Consider the following 24,798-nt stretch of genomic DNA (forward strand, 5'->3'; position numbering starts at 1 on the left):
GGATGTAGGCTTTTACCTCCACCGTGAGGGGCCGAACCTGGGTAAAACATCGCGTCTCTCGTCCCGCTCAACCCCTCTCAAGCTACCACATAGATGCGTTGGCCTCGCGACTAAGTCCTGACACTAAGGACATCTGCCATGACAGTTCCACGACAGTAACCCCGGAGGAATACATAAGGGACAGTTTCCGGAACGTTTCAGACTCTGAAAAGGAATAGGTACGTGGTACGGTAAGTAAACCGACTCCAAAACAGTTCTAATGGCAATATTTCTTCATTTTGGAATATTTAAGAAAATAGGAAAATAAGAAGCAGTCCGGGAAGGACACGAGGCATCCACGAGGGTGGGAGGCGCGCCCTACTCCCTGGGCGCGCCCCCTGCCTCGTGGGCACCTCGTGTGCTCTCCGGACTCCGTTTTCTTGCACGATACTTCTTCTAGTCGGTAAAAATTCATTATATAATCTCCCGAAGGTTTTGACCACCGTATCACGCAAAATCTCTTGTCTTTGTTTCGAGTTGTCCTGCTGCAGATTTGAGCAACATGTCATCCCAGGATTCGGAAGGAGAGAGCTATGTGGCTGATTACCTTGCAGATCCTAAGGTCTATGGGGATGTGGAGCATTGTGGTTGGACTAAGGAAGAAGAAGAGGACTATGAACCTAAGGGAAAGGAGGAGACGAGCTTAGATGAAGATGAAGTCCCACTACCTCAACCTGGGGACATGGATGTGGAGTTCAAAAAGTCAAGCCTCCTTGATAGAGCAAAGAAACCTAAGATCGAGTTTATCCCTTTTCGCCTCTTGCAGGAAAACAAACAGGAATTATGCAAGAAGATATTAAGCCTTGAGCAGGAGATCGATGATCTAAGGGATCAAAATTCTATCCTCAAGCGCAAATTAAGGAAGAATCCCACGCCATCAACAAAACCAACACCCTCTTCATCGACAAAGAAGAACTGAGCATCGGGTATGGGCACTCCCCTTGGCAACTGCCAAGCTTGGGGGAGTGCCCCGGTATCATATCACCATCACTTTTATCTTTACCGTTTTTCTTAGTTCGATCCTTTTGATAATATCTTGATCTAGTAGAATAAAGTTTTAGTATGATCTAGTGGTGAGTTTTGCTTTATGATTCTTCTATGTAATCGAGTCCATGAGCTATATATAATAAATATTAGTGTTGAGTCAAGGGCTTTATTATTTTGCTATGATCTTGAGGGAATAAAATAAAAGAGAAGAAATAAAAAGAAATAAAGAGATCATATGGATGTTATGGAGAGTAATGAGCTCACATATAAAGAGTATGATGAATAAAAGTTGTTGAGAGTTAACAAACATAGTTTTGGTCATCGTTGCAATGAATAGGAAGTAATAAAGAAAGAGAGGTTCACATATAAATGTAATATCTTGGACATCTTTTATGATTGTGAGCACTCATTAAAGTATGACATGCTAAGAGTTGACATTGGACAAGAAAGACAACGTAATGGGTTATGTTTTCTTACATCTGAGATAAATTATTGTCATGGATTGTCCAACATGTTGAGCTTGCCTTTCCCTCTCATGCTAGCCAATTTCTTTGCACCAAGTAGAGATACTACTTGTGCTTTCAAATATCCCTAAACCCAGTTTTGCCATGAGAGTCCACCATATCTACTTATGGATTGAGTAAGATCCTTCAAGTAAGTTGTCATCGGCGCAAGCAATAAAAAATTGCTCTCTAAATATGTATGACTTATTAGTGTGGGAGAAAATAAGCTTTATACGATCTTGTGATATGGAAGAAATAAAAGTGACGAACTGCATAATAAAGGTCCGTATCACAAGTGGCAATACAAAGTGACGTTCTTTCGCATTAAGATTTTGTGCATCCAACTATAAAAGCGCATGACAACCACTGCTTCCCTCTGCACAGGGCCCATCTTTTACTTTTATCTTCTACCTTACATAAGAGTCATGGTGATCTTCACCTTTCCTTTTTTACATTTTATCCTTTGGTAAGCGCAATGTGTTGGAAAGATCCTGATATATATAGCTAATTGGATGTGAGTCTTCATGAACTATTATTGTTGACATTACCCTTGAGGTAAAACATTGGGAGGCAAAACTATAAGCCCCTATCTTTCTCTGTGTCCGATTAAAACTTCATACCCATAAATATTATGTGAGTGTCAGCAATTGTGAAAGACTAAAAGATGGTCGAGTATATGGACTTGCTGAAAAGCTCTTATATTGACTCTTTCCTATGTTATGATAAATTGCAATTGCCTCAACGACTGAGATTAGATTTTGTTGGTTCTCAGTGAAGTTTATGATTCACACTTGAAATTGTGATTGAATTGTTACTTTAGCATTAGAGATCATATGACAATATATATATATATATATGTTGCTGTTCTAAGAATGATCATGATGCCTTCATATCCGTATTTTATTTTTATTGACACCTCTATCTCTAAACATGTGGACATATTTTTCGATTTCGGCTTTCGCTTGCGGACAAGCGAGGTCTAAGCTTGGGGGGAGTCGATATGTCCATTTTGCATCATGCTTTTATATCAATATTTATTGCATTATGGGCTGTTATTACACATTATGTCACAATACTTATGCCTATTCTCTCTTATTTTACAAGGTTCACATAAAGAGGGAGAATGCCGGCAGCTGGAATTCTAGGCTTGAAAAGCAGCAAATATTAGAGACCTATTCTGCACAGATCCAAAAGTCCTAAAACTCCATGGAAGTTATTTCCAGAATATATAAAAAATACTGAGCGCAAGAAGTACCAGAGGGGGGCCACCCACCAGCCACGAGGGTGGGGGCACGCCCTACTGTAGGATCGAAAGTATGTCTAGAGGGGGGTGATTAGACTACTTGACCAAATAAAAATCTAGCCTTTTCTCAATTTTAGTTCTTGGCAGATTTTAGCTATCTTAGCACAAGTCAAGCAATCTCCACACAATTCAAGCAAGCATGCAAAAGAGCATATGAGCAGTGGAAAGTAAAGCATGCAACTTGCAAGAATGTAAAGGGAAGGGTTTGGAGGATTCAAACGCAATTGGAGACACAGATGTTTTTGTCGTGGTTCCGATGGGTGGTGCTATCGTACATCCACATTGATGGAGACTTCAACCCACGGAGGGTAACGGTTGCGCGAGTCCACGGAGGGCTCCACCCACGAAGGGTCCACGAAGAAGCAACCTTGTCTATTCCATCACGGCCGTCGCCCACGAAGGACTTGCCTCACTAGCGGTAGATCTTCATGAAGTAGGCGATCTCCTTGCCCTTACAAACTCCTTGGTTCAACTCCACAATCTTGTCGGAGGCTCCCAAGTGACACCTAGCCAATCTAGGAGACACCACTCTCCAAGAAGTAACAAATGGTGTGTTGATGATGAACTCCTTGCTCTTGTGCTTCAAATGATAGTCTCCCCAGCACTCAACTCTCTCTCACAGGATTTGGATTTCGTGGAAAGAAGATTTGAGTGGAAAGCAACTTGGGGAAGGCTAGAGATCAAGATTCATATGGTTGGAATGGAATATCTTGACCTCAACACAAGTGTAGGTGGTTCTCTCTCAGAAAATGTGTATTGGAAGTGTAGGTATGTTCTGATGGCTCTCTCCACGAATGAAGAGTGGGTGGAGGGGTATATATAGCCTCCACACAAAATCTAACCGTTACACACAATTTGCCAAACTCGGTGGGACCGAATGGTTAAACTCGGTCGGACCGATTCAGCAAACCTATTGACCGTTAGGATTTTCGTGGGACTGAGATGCAACTCGGTAGGACCGATATGGCTAGGGTTAGGGCATAACGTAATCTTGGTGTGACCGATTACACAAACTTGGTGGGACCGATTTTGGTAATAAGCTAACCAGAGAGTTGGTCAGGTAAACTCGGTGGGACCGATTCGCTCATCTCGGTGAGATCGAAATGTTACAAAAGGGAAACAGAGAGTTTACATTGCAATCTCGGTGGGACCGATCGCTCATCTCGGTAAGACCGAAACATTACAAAGGAAACAAAGAGATTACAATTCCATCTCGGTGAGACCGAGATCCCTATCGATGAGACCGATTTGCCTAGGGTTTGTGGCAGTGGCTATGACATTTGAAACTCGGTGGCGCCGGATAGAAAGAATCGGTGGGGCCGAGTTTGACTTTTGGTTTAGGTCATATGTGGATGTGGGAAGGTAGTTGAGGATTTTGGAGCATATCACTAAGCATTTTGAGCAAGCAAGCCATTAAGCAACACCTCATCCCTCCTTGATAGTATTGGCTTTTCCTATAGACTCAATGTGATCTTGGATCACTAAAATATAAAATGTAGAGTCTTGAGCTTCAATCTTGAGCAAAACTTTTTGTCCTTAGAATTTTGAGGGATCCACTTTCCTCATCCATGCCATGCCATTCATTGAGCTTTTCCTGAAATATTAATCTTGGAATAATGTTAGCTCAATGAGCTATATGTTGTTAGGAATTACCAAAACCACCCAGGGATAGTTGCACTTTCAATCTCCCCCTTTTTGGTAATTGATGACAACATATAGATCAAAGCTTCGACAAATGATAATAAGAGTGAAAGATATTGCCGCTTTGAGAAGTATGTGAAAAGCAAGAGCTCCCCCTAAAGTTGTGCATATCTTAATATTTGCTTTGGACTGCAAATGCACAATGAGCTAGGATTATGGGTTACTCTTCCATGTCACATACATCTTGGTGGAGCGCTCAAAATGATAAGAATTAAATACATGCACTCATCACCAAGCAAAGTGAATGATCATATAAGGATAAGTAAGATAATATCATCTAACAAGCATAAGTGTAGCTTATGATCAACCACATGATCATCAATGTCTCACAGATAATAGCATAGTATCTCAAGCAATCAAAAGACAAACAAAGTTCAACCAAGAAGACAAGAGAGAACAAAAAGCAACGCTCCCTCTCGAAGCCTATGATCTATACATTTTTCTCCCCCTTTGGCAACAAGTTACCAAAAAGTTCATAGAAAATGCATAGCACTAGAACGTCTCTCAAGCTTGGTCTTCAGGTGGTGGTGTCCGGAGAACGCCAAGGACGAAGGCTTCAGTTGATGTGGATGGAGCTGATGGAGTTGGTGCTGGAGCTGGTTGCGCTGAAGCTGTAGCTGGTGCAGATGAAGTGGCTCTAGTGTCTGGAACAGGCACTGCAGCAGACCTCTGAGCTCTAGGCACTCTGGCAAATGCATCAGTGGTTGTCTTTCCCTTCCTCTCCTGCATATCATCTTGAAGCTGCTCCACAACAGACTGAATCTCAGTTACCTTCACATCCAAGTCATAGAATTTTTGCTCCATGATTCTTTCCAAGCTCTCCTGGTTTTGAGTCAGGGTGGCCAGTCCCTTCTCAATCCTCAAAGTGGATGCAATCAGGTAGCCAAGCTGATCTTGCTTGGTTTTCAAAAAGTACTCAGATGCCTCCTCTTGAGTTGGCATCTTGGCAGCCTTCTCTTTCTTTGCTTTCTCCTTCTTCTCTTGAGCTTGTACTGATGATGGTTCATTCTCATTCATCACAACTTGATTGTCCTCAAAGTCAGGATAGATAGGCAAGTGTTCCTTATCCAACAAGTATGTGCCTGTGCCCATCTTTGAGTTTATCAACTCCTGGATTTGTGGGGCATATCCACAACTTCTTTTCTGGTCAGCTGCAGTCCTCTTGATAGTCTCAACTATAAGGCTCATGACCTTGAACTTCTGTGGCACATCAAATATATGTAGCAAGTTAATTGCATGGCCTCTGATCATTCTGTGATCACCAGACTTGGGCAAGAGAGTGTGCCTAAGGATCCAATTGATTGTAGGCAGCCCTGACAGCAAATGTTTTACTGACCCAAACTGGTGAGTCTCAAGATCATCTTCAGGAATATCCTTGTAGATGTTTGCCATAGAGTTGTGATCCATCTTCTTCTTGGCATAGACATCCAAGTCATCTTCTTCTTCCTTAGGAGCATTGATCAGATTTTCCCATTCCTCAATAGTTGAGTGGTACCTTGTACCTTCAGACATCCATACTATCCTGTCATCTGGATAGAAGTGTGCTGTGGAGTAGAATTGCATTATGAGCTCCTCATTCCACTTTGTGAGCTTCTGCCCAACAAAGTCTGCAACTCCACAAGCACTGGAGCTATCAAACACACCAGGATAGTGTTCCTCATTTTCCTTGATATACTTCCAGTCGACCCACCTCATTTCACACACTATAGGCTTCTTGTCCAACAACACTGTCTCATAGAAGTCCTGCTGTTCCTTTGTGTGGAACCTGTAATCAACAGTAGTCCTTCTCCTGGTAGCATATGGATCTGTCTCTCTCCATTTCCTCAGTCCCGAGTCTCTCCTGATCTTCATGTTCTCAGCCACATGATGAGCATCATTGTGGTCTGGAATCTTGGGTTTGAGCTTTCTCAGGACTTGTCCTTCATCATCTTCAACAACAGCAACTTCAGGCACTGGGGCCTTGTTCTTCTCAGCAGCTGGTATACTCCTGCTATTCCTCTTAGGTGCACTCTTGGGCTTGGAGGCTTCTTTGGGTGCTTCTTTGGGCTTTGATGAAGCAGCCCCTGTCCTGATAGCATCACTCATAAGCTTCTGTGTCTTGGGTGCTGGTGCAGCAACCTCTTCTTCCTCTTCCTCTTCAGAATCTCTCATGATTGAGGATCTCCCAAGCACTCTAGCAGTGGTCTTTTTGATCCTCTCCTTCCTCTTCTTCCCTTCTGCAGCAGCCTCTTTGGGTTCAGATCCCAAAGGGACTTGAGTAGATGCTCTGGCCTTAGACATTGGAATTCTCTTTGCAGGAACCTTTTGCTTCATGCCTGGCATGGTGGCAGCAGCAGTGCTATATTCCTTCTTAACCACTTTCTTTTTGGAAGTGGCCTCATCCTCAACTGCCACATAGTCTTCATCCTCAGACTCTAAAGTTTTCTTCTTCCTTGTTCTGGTGGCAGCTTTGGGCAAGTTGCTGGGAGTGCTCCTGCTACCATCATCTGAACTGCTAGAGGGACTAGTGCCCTCACTCAGGTGAACCTGCTCCTCTGACCTGTTCTGGCTGTCACTCTGATCAGACATATTGCAAACACTGATAGCAGACCCTGTGAATAGATATAGATGAGATAGAGTGGATGAGCATCACAAAATGCAGAGTTTTTTTTGCAAAAGAATGAGTCAAAAACTTAGTTTTAGTCTTCCACAGAAAGCATTTCGGATCAACCAATTTGTAAACTCGGTGATACCGAAGCAGCTGTTGGAACCTAAACTAGTGAACTCAGTCAGACCGAGTCACAGTTCGGTGGCACCGAGACTGCTAGGGTTTCACAAAGTCCTGAACTTGGTCACACCGATTTGCAATTCTCGGTCAGACCGAAAATTACATGTGCAATGGCCTGAGCCGAATCGGTGGTACCGAGTTCCACAACTCGGTGGGTCCGAGATGGTTTCGGCGGAAACCTAACCCTAAATTTTCAATTCAACTCTAATCTATGGAGTGTTTTGACTGGATAAGATCGTTTCAATCGTGGTAAGAATCATAATGAACACAATGTGCTAGGAATCAGACGGGGATAGCACTGTGATCGAGTCCATACCCTAGTTCGGCGATGAACTCACTATGGTGGCAACGGCGGGGAAGAATTACGTTGATGGCGGTGGAGACCAGCGACAGGAGGCAGCTAGCGACGAGGAGGACAATCCGGAGACCAGGAGGCAGAGCGAGCTATGCGTGGGCGAAGGGGTTTCAGAGAAATTTCCAAAATTTTGCCCGTGAGTATATGTAGCCCGACCCTGTCGGTGTGACCGAGTGGAACAACTCGGTGGCACCGAGATTCATACTGCAAGTAGTTACTGAAACTCGGTGTGACCGAAAGGTTCAAATCGGTTGCACCGAGATTGAAAACCTAGATCGACTTAGTGATCTCAGTATGACCGAAATGGAGGAATCGGTCAGACCGAGAATCACAAAGAAGTTTTGGAAGTTTAAGTCTATGACGAATCGGGGACTCCGAGTGCTCCTCACACAGAGTGGTTCGAATCTGACTTGATCAAATTTTGTGATGTAGCATGAATAGAGTTTGAGATGAGAAAAGCATAGATAGCTAGAGAGGGTTCTTAGGCATTCTTGTCCATCCACTTGGCAAAAGAAAAGAAAACCAATCAATCAAAACAACAAGTGGATGTCCTCGAATGAGTAAAATATGCAATCAACATGCTCACACAATAAAATGGAAATTGAAATATGTGGCAAAGCATGCACAACCAATTCTAGCATCTATCAAACAATTGGCGATGACTAGGTCATCTATATATGAGTATATTGACTTAGGAGTCAAATGAGAACATTTTATCATAGGTCATACTCATCGTTTAAGCACAAGTGGGGTTACCACTTTTACATAAAGCATTTGTTGTGTTCACACCATTAGAGTTGATTTAGCTCAATTCTTAGAGTAAAGCTCCCCCTAGATGTGAGATCCCCCCTAAGAGGGATGAACTAACCTTGGGTTTTGTCGATGATGACTTCATGTAGATGTTGAAGATGTGGATGCTCAATGTTGATGTAGATCATTTGGAGCTATCCATTGGAGTGAGTTGCACTTTCAATACCTACACGGGTTAGTCCCACAAGGAACAAACAAGGATATCCATAGACATAAAGTGATGCACACACAATATGATGTCTATGAAAGCTTTTAGGTTACCTTGTCCCTTGTCTTACCAACAAGAGGGTTTGTGACTCCTTGAACTAGTGCAAGATGTGGAAGTTGATTGCACTTGTTCTTGCCAAGATGATAAGAGTGAAGTATGTTGGCGGAGTCACCCTCAAGAACTCTCTAGTTCTTCTTCTTCGGGATCCACACCATCTTGATGGGAATCCTCGGTGTTGTAGTTGTACTTGATGAAGTGGAACTTGAAGTAGTCTTGGGAACTCATTGACCAAGGCCTTAGGAGCTTCTTCAAATGCATCAATTTCCTCTTGAAGCTTGTCCTTGCCTTTTTGCTTGTGGTCTTGTGGTGGAAGATCATCTTGAGCTTGTGTCCCTTTGAGAGAAGTAGGATCATACTTCTCTTGTTGAGGAACAAACTTCATCTTGGGGTATTGATCTTCTTCCCACTCAACTCCATTGGCATTGAACTTTCGTTCAAAACCAACACCTTGATTCTTCCGGTGCCTTCCTTGCTTGCGTACAATTTCCTCGAATTGCTTACTTCCGGCAAGTCTCTTGTAAACACCTTTCTCTATAATTCCCTTCAATAAGCTATTTTCTTGATCAAGTGTAACTTGGCTAAGAGAATCATTAGTGGAATCAAGAGAACTACTAGAAGCAACAATATTGGATTTAGCATGATTGTTGTTACTACTAGAGGAAGAATCTTTCTTGTTCTTGTTACTAGACTTGACTTGAGGCATGTAAGTGGATAAGAGTAAATGCTTAGCAATGTAAGAAGAACTTTTCTTACGAAGATCATCATTGATTGCTTTTACGAACTCATGCTCTTGCTCAAGGTTGAGCTTTTCAAAGCCCAATTTCTCATGAGTCCTTAAAAGTTCTCGATGATCTCCTAAGATAGTTTCATGAGCTAACTTAAGAGTGTTTAGTTTTTTAGTTAGAGACTCAATCTTCTCCTTATCATTGTCATTCGTTTTATCTTGATTAGCATGATTAATTGACGTTTCATCATAGTATTCATCACTAGAGTTGTCAACAAGTAAATCATCATCACCTAACAAGTCATCTTCATCACTATTGAAATCAACATACTCGGGGTGTGATACCTTTGGGCCTTTAGCCATGAAGCATGTTCCAACTCCTTCATTTGGTGAGTCAAATATGTCGTAGGAGTTGGTTGTCACAAGTGCTAGACTGGCAACACCTTCATCTTGATTATATTCGGAGTCGGAGTGATAGCTTCTCTCGGAGTGGTTGTCGGAGTCGGAGCCGGATACCCATTCACCAACATGAGCTTGATGTCTTCGTTTTGTGTAGCTCCTTGATGACTTGTCCTTTCTTTCCGAATCCTTGCTTCTCCGTGAGGGTCTTCGTTCATAACGATCATCTCTACTCCTTCTTTCTCTAGATGGTGATTCTTCTCTTCTACTTCTTCTCTTGGGAGAATCTTCTCTTCTCTTGTAGGGCGCCGTACACTCATTGGAATAGTGTCTGGGCCTTCCACAATTGTAGCAATTTCGCTCTCGACTAGAAGATCTTTTGTCATTGTAGGACCTTGACTTGGAGCTTCTCTCTTTGCTTCTACTCTTGTAGAACTTGTTGAAGTTCTTCACCATTAATCTCAATTCTTCATTGAAGGTTTGTTTCTCACTCGATGATGTGGGGGCTTCACATGAGGCTTTGTAAGCACCACTTGATTTGTTGTGAAGTTCCTCTTTATCCTTGAGTGACATCTCATGAGCAACAATTCTTCCGATGACTTCCGTTGGCTTGAGATCTTTGTAATTGGGCATCATTTGGATCAATGTGCACATGGTATCATATTTCCATCCAAGGCTCTTAGGATCTTCTTGATGATGAATCTATCGGTCATCTCTTCACTCCCTAAGCCGGCAATCTCATTTGTGATAAGAGCAAGCCTAGAGTACATTTCAGCGACACCTTCACCATCCTTCATTTTGAACTTGTCAAGTTGACTTTGAAGCACATCCAATTTGGATTCCTTGACGGAGTCAGTACCTTCGTGCATATCAATCAAAGTATCCCAAATTTCCTTTGCATTCTCAAGACGGCTGATTTTGTTGAATTCTTCGGGGCACAATCCGTGAAGAGGATATCACAAGCTTGAGCGTTGTATTGCAGCATCTTCAACTCTTTCGCGGTAGCTTCACGGTTTGGTTCTTTCCCATCAAAGAATTCACCTTGCAAGCCAATACACACAATAGCCCAAACGGCGGGGTTATGTCCAAGAATATGCATTTTCATCTTATGCTTCCAACTAGCAAAATTAGTGCCATCAAAGTAAGGACCTCTACGGTGATAATTTCCCTCGCTAGACTCCATACTCTCCTAGGTTGTGAAACCAAGGCTATGATCACCAAAAGCTATGGAAAACAAAGCAAATGGAGACCAAAGCTCTGATACCACTTGTAGGATCGAAAGTATGTCTAGAGGGGGGGTGATTAGACTACTTGACCAAATAAAAATCTAGCCTTTTCCCAATTTTAGTTCTTGGCAGATTTTAGCTATCTTAGCACAAGTCAAGCAATCTCCACACAATTCAAGCAAGCATGCAAAAGAGTATATGAGCAGCGGAAAGTAAAGCATGCAACTTGCAAGAATGTAAAGGGAAGGGTTTGGAGGATTCAAACGCAATTGGAGACACAGATGTTTTTGTCGTGGTTCCAATAGGTGGTGCTATCGTACATCCACGTTGATGGAGACTTCAACCCACGGAGGGTAACGGTTGCGCGAGTCCACAGAGGGCTCCACCCACGAAGGGTCCACGAAGAAGCAACCTTGTCTATTCCATCACGCCCGTCGCCCACGAAGGACTTGCCTCACTAGCGGTAGATCTGCACGAAGTAGGTGATCTCCTTGCCCTTACAAAAACTCCTTGGTTCAACTCCACAATCTTGTCGGAGGCTCCCAAGTGACACCTAGCCAATCTAGGAGACACCACTCTCCAAGAATTAACAAATGGTGTGTTGATGATGAACTCCTTGCTCTTGTGCTTCAAATGATAGTCTCCCCAACACTCAACTCTCTCTCACAGGATTTGGATTTGGTGGAAAGAAGATTTGAGTGGAAAGCAACTTGGGGAAGGCTAGAGATCAAGATTCATATGGTTGGAATGGAATATCTTGACCTCAACACAAGTGTAGGTGGTTCTCTCTCAGAAAATGTGTATTGGAAGTGTAGGTATGTTCTGATGGCTCTCTCCACGAATGAAGAGTGGGTGGAGGGGTATATATAGCCTCCACACAAAATCTAACCGTTACACACAATTTGCCAAACTTGGTGGGACCGAATGGTTAAACTCGGTCGGACCGATTCAACAAACCTAGTGACCATTAGGATTTTCGGTGGGACTGAGATGCAACTCGGTAGGACCGATATGGTTAGGGTTAGGGCATAACGTAATCTCGGTGTGACCGATTACACAAACTCGGTGGGACCGATTTTGGTAATAAGCTAACCAGAGAGTTGGTCAGGTAAAATCGGTGGGACCAATTCGCTCATCTTGGTGAGACCGAAATGTTACAAAAGGGAAACAAAGAGTTTACATTGCAATCTCAGTGGGACCGATCGCTCATCTCGGTAAGACCGAAACGTTACGAAGGGAAACAGAGAGATTACAATCCCATCTCGGTGAGACCGATTTGCCTAGGGTTTGTGGCAGTGGCTATGACATTTGAAACTCGGTGGCGCCGGATAGAAAGAATCGGTGGGGCCGAGTTTGACTTTTGGTTTAGGTCATATGTGGATGTGGGAAGGTAGTTGAGGATTTTGGAGCATATCACTAAGCATTTTGAGCAAGCAAGCCATTAAGCAACACCTCATCCCTCCTTGATAGTATTAGCTTTTCCTATAGACTCAATGTGATCTTGGATCACTAAAATATAAAATGTAGAGTCTTGAGCTTCAAGCTTGAGCGAAACTTTTTGTCCTTAGAATTTTGAGGGATCCACTCTCCTCATCCATGCCATGCCATTCATTGAGCTTTTCCTGAAATATTAATCTTGGAATAATGTTAGCTCAATGAGCTATATGTTGTTAGGAATTACCAAAACCACCCAGGGATAGTTGCACTTTCACCTACCCCCCTGGGCGCGCCCCCTTCCTCGTGGGCCCCCTGGTGGCCCTCCGATGCCCATCTTCTGCTATATGGAGTCTTTCATCGAGGAAAAAATCATAAGCAAGCTTTCGGGACGAGACTCCGCCGCCACAAGGCGGAACCTTGGCGGAACCAATCTAGGGCTTCGGCAGAGCTGTTCTGCTGGGGAAACTTCCCTCCGGGAGGGGGAAATCATCACCATCATCATCACCAATGATCCTCTCAACGGGAGGGGGTCAATCTCCATCAACATCTTCACTAGCACCATCTCATCTCAAAACCCTAGTTCATCTCTTGTATCCAATCTTTGTATCCAAACCTCAGATTGGTACATGTGGTTGCTAGTAGTGTTGATTATTCCTTGTAGTTAATGCTAGTTGGTATACTTGGTGGAAGATCATATGTTCAGATCCATTATGCATATTAATACCCCTCTGATTATGAATGAATGTGATGCTCCTGTATCAAATAAAACGGATGCTGGTACAGAATTTACGAGGAGTGTACCCATCACGGTAGCAGGCTGGTCTAGAACTTTAGTCAGATCAACGTGGTTGGCATGAACACGACCATAAGACTTAGTATTATTGTTGCGAGGCTGGTTGCTTCCACGGCCAGCTGCAGGGAGGGCTAGTTGATTCTGGTTCTGGTTGCATTCTCTAGCACGGTGTCCTAGCTGACCACACCTAAAGCACAGACCATTACTGGGAGTGGAAACAAGAGCTCGGGGTGGTGGAGCTGGAAGTCTTGGCTGCCTAGTTGGTAGGGGAGGCAGACGTGGTGCAGCATAGGATTGCCTTGGAGCAGGTGCAGTTGGCTGGTACATGCTGTTGGGAATCCATATCCTACGCTTCTGCGAGGACGGGCCCGAAGATGAGCCCGTGTCACGGTTGCGCCTGTGAGAGCTCTGGTGTTCCTGCAGACCAGTTTTGACATTGATGGCCTTGTTCACCAAGGTGGCGAAATCAGCAAAGTCATGCACTAGAAGTGCGAGCTTGATATCAGCTTGAAGGCCATCACAAAACTTCTCCTGCATGCGTGCATCAGTTGCAATGTCTTCTTCAGCATAGCGGGACAAGTCCAGAAACTCCCGCTGATAAGCTTCCACGGTTTTGTTGCCTTGGGTGTGGCTGCGGAACTCGCGCTTCTTCCGGTCCATGACTCCCTGAGGAATGAAGCAGGCATGGAAAGCAGCTTGAAAGTCTGGCCAGGTGATGATTGTTCCAACTGGCAGAGTACGCCGGTGGCTGTCCCACCATTGAGCAGCGGGTCCTTTCAGGAAGAATGAAGCAAAGGTGACATAGCTAGCAGGGGCTACCTCAACAGACTCCATCTCATAGGTGATGTCATGGAGCCAGTCATCAGCATCCAGAGGCTGAGTTGAGCTACGGTACACAGTTGGGTTGAGACGCATGAAATCCTGCAGAGTCACTTGGGTTGGCTGCTGGTTCATATTGGAGCGAGGAAACTGAGCCATAATATTCTCCATGAACTGGCGATTCAGCTCAAACTATTGCATCATCCCAGCCATGTACTCAGGCGGTGGTGGGGGATGGCCACCACGACCACGACCACCTAGTCTAACCATCCTGCTAATATATAATAGGGGTAGTTCAGCATTGAGAAATTGCAAGGACAAGAATCATCCATGATGAAACATGTATAATGAAATGACATGATAGATACAACAGAGTAGTTGGCATATCTTACAGAAGTGATCATGCATAGAGTTCGATACACAGAGTTCAGTACATAGACTAAAAACATCATAGGCGACACGCAGGCTCGCGGTGAATGCATCTAACACTAACAAGCAAGCCAACATCAGTCCCGGGAGGAACTGTGGAGGTAGGTGTAGCCTGACAGCTGGTAGTGACGCGAAGGGAAGTCCTCCATGATACGTCCATTTTGCATCATGCTTTTATATCAATATTTATTGCATTATGGGCTGTTATTACACATTATGTCACAATACTTATGCCTATTCTCTCTTATTTTACAAGGTTTACATAAAGAGGGAGAATGCCGGCAGCTGGGATTCTGGGCTGGAAAAGGAGCAAATATTATAGACCTATTCCGCACAGCTCCAAAAGTCCTGAAACTTCATGGATGATGTTTTCCAAATATATAAAAAATACTAAGCGCAAGAACCTCACCAGGGGGGCCACGCCCTTCCCATGAGGGTGGGGGCGCGCCCTACCCCCCAGGGCGCGCCCCCTACCTCGTGGGGCCCATGGTGGCACTCCGGTGACCATCTTCTACTATATAGAGTCTTTCGATGGGAAAAAATTCATAAGCCATCTTCTCGGACGAAACTCCGCCGCCACGAGGCGGAACCTTGGCGGAATCAATCTGGGGCTCTGGCGGAGCTGTTCTGCCGGGGAAACTTCCCTCCTGGAGGGGGAACTCATCGCCATCATCATCACCAACGCTCCTCTCACCTGGAGAGGGCAATCTCCATCAACATCTTCATCAGCACCATGTCATCTCAAAACCCTAGTTCATCTCTTGTATCCAATTCTTGTCTCCAAGTCCGGGATTGGTGCTAGTAGGTTGCTAGTAGTGTTAATTACTCCTTGTAGTTGATGCTAGTTGGTTTAATTGGTGGAAGATCATATGTTCAGATCCTATATGCATATTAATACTCCTCTGATTATGAACATGTTTATGCTTTGTGAGTAGTTACTTTTGTTCCTGAGGACATGGGAGAAGTCTTGCTATTAGTAGTCATGTGAATTTGGTATTCGTTCGATATTTTGATGATATGTATGTTGTCTCTCCTCTAGTGGTGTTATGTGAACGTCGACTACATGACATTTCACCATTATTTGGGCCTAGAGGAAGGCATTGGGAAGTAATAAGTAGATGATGGGTTGCTAGAGTGACAGAAGCTTAAACCCTAGTTTATGCGTTGCTTCTTAAGGGGCTGATTTGGATCCATATGTTTCATGCTATGGTTAGGTTTACCTTAATACTTTTGTTGTATTTGCGGATGCTTGCAATAGAGGTTAATCATAAGTGGGATGCTTGTCCAAGTAAGGGCAGCACCCAAGCACCGGTCCACCCACATACCAAATTATCAAAGTGCCGAACGCGAATCATATGAACGTGATGAAAACTAGCTTGACGATATTCCCATGTGTCCTCGGGAGCGATTTACATCTTATAAGAGTTTGTCCAGGCTTGTCCTTTGCTACAAAAGGATTGGGCCACCTTGCTGCACTTTATTTAGTTTTGTTACTTGTTGCTCGTTACAAATTATTCTATCACAAAATTATCTGTTACCACTTATTTCAGTACTTGCAGAGAATACCTTGCTGGAAACCGCTTATCATTTCCTTCTGCTCCTCGTTGGGTTCGACACTCTTACTTACCGAAAGGACTATGATAGATCCCCTATACTTGTGGGTCATCAAGACTCTTTTCTGGCGCCGTTGCCGGGGAGTGAAGCGCCTTTGGTAGGTGGAATTTGGTAAGGAAAAATTTATATAGTGTGCTGAAATTTACTGTCACTTGTTACCATGGAAAGTAATCCTCTGAGGGGCTTGTTCGGGGTATCTTCACCCCGACCAGTAGAGCAAAGAGTTGCTCCTCAACCTACTGAACCTACTGAAAATGAATATGAAAATGAAAATGCTTGGTTTGAAGTTCCTTCGGGTATGATAGAAAAATTGCTAGCTAATCCTTTTCTAGGAGATGGAACAAAACATCCTGATGAACATTTGATATATGTGGATCAATTTTGTGGATTATTTAAGCTTGCAGGTGTACCTGGAGATGTTGTTAAGAAGAAAGTCTTCCCCTTATCTTTGAGGGCAGATGCATCGACATGGTATAGGCTATGTGATGATATGAGGTCTTGGAATTACAAATGATTGAAATTGGAATTTCATCAGAAGTTTTATCCTATGCATCTTGTTCATCATGATCGCAATTATATATATAATTTTTGGCCTCGCGAAGGAGAAAGCATCGCTCAATCTTGGGGGAGGCTTAAATCAATGTTATATTCATACCCCAATTATGAGCTCTCAAGGGAAATGATTATTCAAAAATTTTATGCTTGGCTTTCTGGTAACAATCGCACCATGCTTGATACTTCTTGTGCTGGCTCTTTTATGATGAAGACTATTGAATTAAAATGGGATTTATTGGAAAGAATTAAATGCAACTCTGAAGATTGGGACCTCGACAATGGTAAGGAGTCAGGTATGACACCTAGTTTTGATTGTGTCAAATCTTTTATGGATACCGATATTTTTCGTAAATTTAGCACTAAATATGGACTTGACCCTGAGATAGTAGCTTCTTTCTGTGAATCTTTTGCTACTTATGTTGATCTCCCCAAGGAGAAGTGGTTTAAATATCATCCTCCCATAGAAGTAAAAGTATCTGCACCTATTAAAGTTGAAGAAAAGATTATTACTTATAATGATCCTATTGTTCCTACTTCTTATGTTGAGAAACCACATTTCCCTGTTAGGATAAAGGATCATGCTAAAGCTTCAACTGTGGTTCGTAAAAGCAATATTAAAACATATACACCTCCTGAGCAAGTTAAAGTTGAACCTGATATTGCTATTGTTAAAGATCTCTTGTCTGATAATATTGATGGGCATGTTATTTATTTCTTTAATGAAACTGCTAGAATTGCTAAACCCCGTGATAAGGATAAACCTAGACCTGTAGTAGGCATGCATGTTATTTTTGTTAAAATAGGAGATCATTGTTATTATGGCTTATGTGATATGGGTGCTAGTGCTAGTGCAATACCTTATTCCTTATACAAAGAAGTTATGCATGACATTGCACCTGCTGAGATGGATGATATTGATGTCACAATTAAACTTGCCAATAGAGATACTATTTCACCAATGGGAATTGTTAGATATGTTGAAGTCTTGTGCGGGAAAACTAAATATCCTGCTGTTTTTCTTGTTCTTGGTTCCTCACAAGATAGCTTTTGTCCCATTATATTTGGTAGACCCTTCTTAAATACTGTTAACGCCACCATAGATTGCAAAAGAGATGTTGTTACTGTCGGTTTAGATGATATGACTCATGAATTTAATTTTTCTAAATTTAGTAGACAACACCGTGAAGAAGAATTACCTAGTAAGGATGAAATTATTGGTCTTGCTTCTATTGCCGTACCTCCTAGTGATCCTTTAGAACAATATTTGCTAGACCATGAAAACGATATGTTTATGAATGAAAGAAGGGAATTAGATGAAGTATTCTTTAAACAGTAAGCTATTCTGAAAAATAATTTACCTATTGAAATCTTAAGGGATCCTCCTCCACCCAAGGGTGATCCCGTGTTTGAGCTTAAACCGTTACCTGATACTCTTAAATATGCTTATCTTGATGAGAAAATGATATATCCTATTATTATTAGTGCTAACCTTTCAAAGCATGAAGAAGAGAGATTATTGAAAACTCTGAAGAAGCACCATGCTGCTATTGGGTATACTCTTGATGATCTTAAGGGCATTAGTCCCACTCCATGTCAACATAAAATTAATTTGGAAGAAGATGCTAAACCAGTTTGTGATCATCAACGCCGGCTGAATCCTAAAATGAAAGAAATGGTAAGAAAGGATATACTAAAGCTCCTTGAGGAAGGTATAATTTATCCCGTTGCTGATAGTCAGTGGGTAAGCCCTGTCCGTTGTGTCCCTAAGAAGGGAGGTATTACTGTTGTTCCTAATGATAAAGATGAATTGATTCCTCAAAGAATTATTACAGGTTATAGGATGGTAATTGATTTCCGCAAATTAAATAAGGCTACTAAAAAAGATCATTACCCCTTTGCCTTTTATTGATAAAATGCTAGAAAGATTATCCAAACATACACATTTTTGCTTTCTAGATGGTTACTCTGGATTTTCTCAAATACCCGTGTCAGCTGATGATCAAGCAAAGACCACTTTTACTTGCCCCTTCGGTACTTTTGCTTATAGACGTATGCCTTTTGGTTTATGTAATGCACCTGCTACCTTTCAAAGATGCATGATGGCTATATTTTCTGACTTTTGTGAAAAGATATGTGACGTTTTCATGGACGATTTCTCCATTTATGGATCCTCTTTTGATGATTGCTTGAGCAACCTTGATCGAGTTTTGCAGAGATGTGAAGAAACTAATCTTGTTCTGAATTGGGAGAAATGCCACTTTATGGTTAATGAAGGTATTGTATTGGGGCATAAAATTTCTGAAAGAGGCATTGAAGTCAATAAAGCTAAAGTTGATGCTATTGAAAAGATGCCATGTCCCAAGGACATCAAAGGTATAAGAAATTTCCTTGGTCATGCCGGTTTTTATAGGAGGTTCATTAAGGACTTCTCAAAAATTTCTTGGCCTCTGACTAATCTATTACAAAAAGATATTCCTTTTGTCTTTGATGATGATTGTGTAGAAGCATTTGAAATACTTAAGAAAGCATTGATTTCTACACCTATTGTTCAGCCACCTGATTGGAATTTACCCTTTGAAATTATGTGTGATGCTAGTGATTATGCTGTAGGGGTTGTTCTAGGACAAAGAGTTGATAAGAAATTAAATGTTATCCAATATGCTAGTAAAAGCCTAGACGGTGCCCAAAGAAATTATGCTACTACTGAAAAAGAATTTTTAGCAATCGTTTTTGCTTGTGATAAGTTCAGACCTTATATTGTTGATTCTATAGTAACGGTTCACACTGATCGTGCTGCTATTAAATACCTTATGGAAAAGAAAGATGCTAAACCTAGATTTATTAGATGGGTTCTCTTGCTACAAGAATTTGAGTTGCATATTGTCGATAAAAAGGAGCTGAGAACCCTGTTGCAGACAACTTATCTAGGTTAGAAAATGTGCTCGATGACCCACTACCTATTGATGATAGCTTTCCCGATGAGCAATTAAATGTCATAAATGCTTCTCATACTGCTCCATGGTATGCTGATTATGCTAATTACATTGTTGTTAAGTTTATACCACCTAGTTTCGCATACTAGCAAAAGAAAAAGTTCTTCTATGATTTGAGGCATTACTTTTGGGATGACCCACATCTTTATAAAGAAGGAGTAGATGGTGTTATTAGACGTTGTGTACCTGAGCATGAACAGGAACAGATCCTACGCAAGTGTCACTCCGAAGCTTATGGAGGACACCATGCTGGAGATAGAACTGCACGTAAGGTACTGCAATCTGGTTTTTATTGGCCTACTCTCTTCAAGGATGCCCGTAAGTTTGTTTTATCTTGTGATGAATGTCAAAGAATTGGTAATATTAGTAGACGTCAAGAAATTTCTATGAATTATTCACTTGTTATTGAACCATTTGATGTTTGGGGCTTTGACTATATGGGACCTTTTCATTCCTCTAATGGTTATACACATATTTTAGTTGTTGTTGATTACGTTAAAAAGTGGGTAGAAGCTATTCCAACTAGCAGTGCTGATCATAACACTTCTATTAAAATTCTTAAAGAAGTTATTTTTCCAAGATTTGGAGTCCCTAGATATTTAATGATTGATGGTGGTTCACATTTTATTCATGGTGATTTCCGTAAAATGCTTGCTAAATATGATGTTAATGATAGAATTGCATCTCCTTATCACCCTCAGTCTAGTGGTCAAGTAGAATTGAGTAATAGAGAACTCAAATTAATTTTGCAAATGACTATTAATAGGTCTAGAAAGAATGATCCGAGACACTTGATGATGCATTATGGGCCTATAGAACTACATATAAAAATCCTATGGGTATGTCTCCGTATAAAATGGTCTATGGAAAAGTATGTCACTTACCTCTCGAACTAGAACACAAGGCTTATTGGGATATTAAAGAACTTAATTATGATTTTAAACTTGCTGGTGAGAAGAGGTTATTTGATATTAGCTCACTTGATGAATGGAGAACCCAAGCCTATGAAAATGCCAAGTTGTTTAAAGAAGAAGTTAAAAGATGGCACGACAAAAGGATACAAAAGCGTGAGTTTAATGTAGGTGATTATGTATTGCTATGCAACTCTTGTTTAAGATTTTTTGCAGGAAAACTTCTCTCTAAATGGGAAGGTCCTTACGTTATCGAGGAGGTCTACCGTTCCGGTGCCATAAAAATCAACAACTTCGAAGGCACAAATCCGAAGGTGGTGAATGGTCAAAGAATCAAACACTATATCTCAGGTAATCCCATAAATGTTGAAACCAATGTTATTGAAACCGTAACCCTGGAGGAATACATAAGGGACACTTTCCGGAATGTTTCAAACTCCGAAAAGAAATAGGTATGTGGTACGGTAAGTAAACCGACTCCAAAACAGTTTTTAAGGCAATATTTCTCCGTTTTGGAATATTTAGAAAATAGAAAAATAAGCAGCAGTCCGGGAAGGACACGAGGGCTCCACGAGGGTGGAGAGCGCGCCCTACCCTACTGGGCGCGCCCCCTACCTCGTGGGCACCTCGTGTGCTCTCCGGACTCCGTTTTCGTACACGACACGTATTTTGGTCGGTAAAAATTCATTATATAATCTCCCGGGGGTTTTGACTCCCGTATCACGCAAAAATCTCTTGTCTTTGTTTCGAGCTATTTTTCTGACAGATCTAGGTTATCATGACATCTCCAAGTGCCACCAAGGACAAGTTCTTCGAGAAGGTCATCAACCCTTACCTCACGGAGGTGCAACAACACCCTCAAACCATAGAGATGCGTGATGGGTTGGTGCACATCCATGATGCTGAGGGACCAAAGGGGACCGGAAGCATGGAGATGAGGCTTGAAGCAATGGAGCAACAAGTTTTCAAGTGTCAGGGGATGGTGAAGCGTGGTCTCAACTCCAACTACATGATGATCGCAGAATTCACCAACAAAGACAAGCTGGATGCCGACAACATCGGGGAGACCATCTTCAAGCTTCACGAGAAAATCGAGCACCTTCAAGCTCAAATCTATGACCTGCAAAACCAAAACTGTGAGTATGAATATAGATTCAAAAGGATGAGTTTGGCTACAGATTTGAGGATCCCGGAGACTCGGTCATCCTTCTATGATGGTGAGCCTATGCCTTGGAAGGAGGACGACAAGCCTATGCCATCAACAAAATCACCACCGTCTCCACCAACAAAGAAGAATTGAGTATCTGGTATGGGCACTCCACTTGGCAACTGCCAAGCTTGGGGGAGTGCCCCGGTATCGTATCACCATCACTCTATCTTTACCGTTTTTCTTAGTTTGATCCTTTTGGTAGTATCTTGATCTAGTAGAATAAAAGTTCTTAGTATGATCTAGTTGTGAGTTTTGCTTTATTATCCTTCTATGTAATCGAGTCCATGAGCTATATAATAAAGATTAGTGTTGAGTCAAGGGCTTGATTATTTTGCCATGATCCTAAAGGAATAAAAGAAAAGAGAGAGAAATAAAAAGAAACAAAGAGATCATATGGGTATTATGGAGAGTAATGAGCTCACATAGAAAGACTATGATGAATAAAAGTTATTGAGGGTTGACAAACACAGTTTTGGTCATCGTTGCAATTAATAGGAAGTAATAAAGAAAGAGAGGTCTTCACATATAAATATACTATCTTGGACATCTTTTATGATTGTGAGCACTCATTAAAATATGACATGCTAAAGAGTTGACATTGGACAAGCAAGACAACGTAATGGGTTATGTTTTCTTACATCTGAGATAAATTGTATTGTCTTGGATCTTCCAACATGACGAGCTCGCCTTTCCCCCTCATGCTAGCCAAATTCATTGCACCAAGTAGAGATACTACTTGTGCTTCCAAACACCCTTAAACCAGTCTTGCCATAAGAGTCCACCATATCTACCTATGGATTGAGTAAGATCCATCAAGTAAGTTGCCATCGGTGCAAGCAATAAAAATTGCTCTCTAAATATGTATGATTGATCGGTGTGGAGGAAATAAGCTTTATACGAGCGTGTGATATGGAACTAATAAAAGCGACAGACTACATAATAAAGGTCCATATCACAAGTGGCAATATAAAGTGACATTCTTTCGCATTAATATTTTGTGCATCCAACCCATAAAAGCGCATGAAAACCTTTGCTTCCCTCTGCGAAGGGCCTATCTTTTACTTTTATCTCCTACATTGCATAAGAGTCATGGTGATCTTCACCCTTCCTTTTTACATTTTATCCTTTGGCAAGCACAGTATGTTGGAAAGATCCTGGTATATATGGCTAATTGGATGTGAGTTTTCATGAACTATTACCGTTGACATTACCCTTGAGGTAAAACTGAGCGCAAGAACCTCACCAGGGAGCCACACCCTTCCCATGAGTGTGGGGGGCACGCCCTACCCCCCAGGGCGCGCCCCCTACCTCGTGGGCCCCCTGGTGGCCCTCCGGTGGCCATCTTCTGCTATATGGAGTCTTTCGATGGGAAAAAATTCATAAGCCATCTTCTCGGACGAAACTCCGCCGCCACGAGGCGAAACCTTGGCGGAATCAATCTAGGGCTCTGGCGGAGCTGTTCTGCCGGGGAAATTTCCCTCCCAGAGGGGGAAATCATCGCCATCGTGATCACCAACGCTCCTCTCATCAGCAGCATCAGCATCTTCATCAGCACCATCTCATCTCAAAACCCTAGTTCATCTCTTGTATCCAATTCTTGTCTCCATGTCCGGGATTGGTGCTAGTAGGTTGCTAGTGGTGTTAATTACTCCTTGTAGTTGATGCTAGTTGGTTTAATTGGTGGACGATCATATGTCCAGATCCTATATGCATATTAATACTCCTATGATTATGAACATGTTTATGCTTTGTGAGTAGTTACGTTTGTTCCTGAGGACATGGGAGAAGTCTTGCTATTAGTAGTCATGTGAATTTGGTATTCGTTCGATATTTTGATGAGATGTATGTTGTCTCTCCTCTAGTGGTGTTATGTGAACACCGACTACATGACACTTCACCATTATTTGGGCCTGGAGGAAGGCATTGAGAAGTAATAAGTAGATGATGGGTTGCTAGAGTGACAGAAGCTTAAACCCTAGTTTATGCGTTGCTTCATAAGGAGCTGATTTGGATCCATATGTTTCATGCTATGGTTAGGTTTACCTTAATACTTTTGTTGTATTTGCGGATGCTTGCAATAGAGTTTAATCATAAGTGGGATGCTTGTCCAAGTAAGGGCAGCACCCAAGCATCGGTCCACCCACATACCAAATTATCAAAGTACCGAACGCGAATGATATGAACGTGATGAAAACTAGCTTGACGATATTCCTATGTGTCCTCGTGAGCGCTTTACATCTTATAAGAGTTCGTCCAGGCTTGTCCTTTGCTACAAAAGGATTGGGCCACCTTGCTGCACTTTATTTACTTTTGTTACTTGTTGCTCGTTACAAATTATTCTATCACAAAATTATCTGTTACCACTTATTTCAGTACTTGCAGAGAATACCTTGCTGAGGACCGTGCTGATAGGTCTTCCCCACCTTCCTCTGAGCCGTTGTGGGCCAAGAAGTTGAAGGACAAGATGAAGACTCTCTTCTGCATGTAGGCGAAGGGGCAGTATAGGACTCACGTGGCATCCAAGGAGAGTCGCCGCCGCGACAAGAAGGTCATGAGGCTCTTTGGAGAGGATGTCTCTGGCGGTTCTGAGGATGCCATCACGCCAAAGGCTGCATGGATGGCGAAGCAAGGTTTCAAGTGGACTAGTTCTGAGGAGGACATCGAGGAGACCGTCCCCGCCGCCGAGTCAGACGAGGAGCACGAGGAGCATTGGGATGATTCCTCTGCCTGAGCCATCCCATGTGTGTAGGTGTCCTCTTTGCCTTTTTGGCGTCTCGATGCCAATGGGGGAGAGAGTGTAGGGATTTGCGTGTTTGCGAGTCGTGTGTCGTGTTTGGTGTGTTTGCTTTGTCGTTTGGACCTCGTTTGCCTTTGTTTGGTTTGTGCCTTTGAGACTTATCCTTCATATGGTGTAAGACATAGGCACTCTATTCTATCTTAGTGAGCTTATGTTTG

The sequence above is a fragment of the Triticum urartu genome, chromosome 2, assembly GCF_003073215.2.
Source record: "Triticum urartu cultivar G1812 chromosome 2, Tu2.1, whole genome shotgun sequence".
Classification (NCBI taxonomy): Eukaryota; Viridiplantae; Streptophyta; class Magnoliopsida; order Poales; family Poaceae; genus Triticum; species Triticum urartu.